The 1,198-nt window shown below is 30.9% G+C and overlaps 1 pseudogene; it reads right to left on the bottom strand.

Moving 5' to 3' along the window:
- Positions 1-302: 302 nt before the first annotated feature.
- Positions 303-402, bottom strand: LOC122098071 (annotated as a pseudogene).
- Positions 403-1,198: the final 796 nt, after the last annotated feature.

Below are 1,198 nucleotides of genomic sequence, written 5' to 3' on the forward strand. Positions count from 1 at the left end.
TTATAACATATAGGTTCATTAATGTGTCCTTTCAGATTGCATTCCATACAGAAACAGTTTAAGATTCCGTTTTTTTCCCCTAGGTCCTTTTAGTATTATATTTCTTTGGGATAAAACAACAATGTTGTCTAATTTCAAAAATTGTGTAAAGGTTATGCTATGTAAAGGCTTTTCTAAGGTGAAAATTTAATACACTGATGTCAAAGTAACTTTTAATTATATGAATTAGATGTGTTGTTACACTTGTAATTTTGTAATCAACTTTTTAATAGCTGTTTTTCATTTCTTGCATCTGAAGAATGAAAAATTTTGAATAATTCACAAATTTTCATATCATCCTTGTACAAGTGCCATGTTAATCTCTGTATTGTTGTAATTTTGGTATACAAGCTGCTGAAGAATGTAGTATCCTCTAAATTTTAGTAGCTAATGATGAAATATTTATACAGGCTTATATGCTTAGGTGCCTATTTGTAACAAGGAAACCTTATTGTTCCTAAAAATGCTATTAATCTTATTTCCCTAAAATTCTGTGAATAGTTGAAAAAAATATGTTGTTCAGTTGATTGCTCACATTTGCAATTTTTTTGTCAATGACTATTTTAAGTCTTTTTCACTTAGAATTTGATCAAACTTTCAAGTATTAATAGCTAAGTCCAAAGGAGACGGCTTTTTCAAGTACTTATTTATCCAACTGTGTTAGATCTGTGGAGCCAATGGATTCAAAGTAAGCCTTGTTTAAGAGCTACTTCTAAACATATGGAGCTGAGATTTTCCCAAATGAGGTCTTACTGGCACAAATGCCTACCTGACCCTTTACCCTTCTTCCATGTAAGAATAGACCAACCAGAATATCTTACTCTGACAGCATAGATTGTATTAGTGGAACAAATCTAATCTTAGTTACAAGGGATCATTAGAGAGATGAACAGTTCAGCCAGAACTGTTCATACTAGAAGGCATTTTATCAAAATATGATTGTTTATGATACCTACCATTTCAAATGTAGCTAAAACCAAGAAAGTGAAAAATTGTTCATATTCATGATTACCTAATGTCTTGGCCTGTCTACCTTCCAAAAAGGCAGGAACTTACACTACTGCCATTTTATCACCAAATATTTTCATAGTTGCAAGAGAAGTCCATATATTTCTCTTCATTATTAGGCCTTAAATTGGTAATGTTTTTTATTATTTTT

This window comes from Dipodomys spectabilis, unplaced genomic scaffold (assembly GCF_019054845.1).
Source record: "Dipodomys spectabilis isolate Male_0828 unplaced genomic scaffold, ASM1905484v1 ptg000456l, whole genome shotgun sequence".
In the NCBI taxonomy this organism is placed as follows: domain Eukaryota; kingdom Metazoa; phylum Chordata; class Mammalia; order Rodentia; family Heteromyidae; genus Dipodomys; species Dipodomys spectabilis.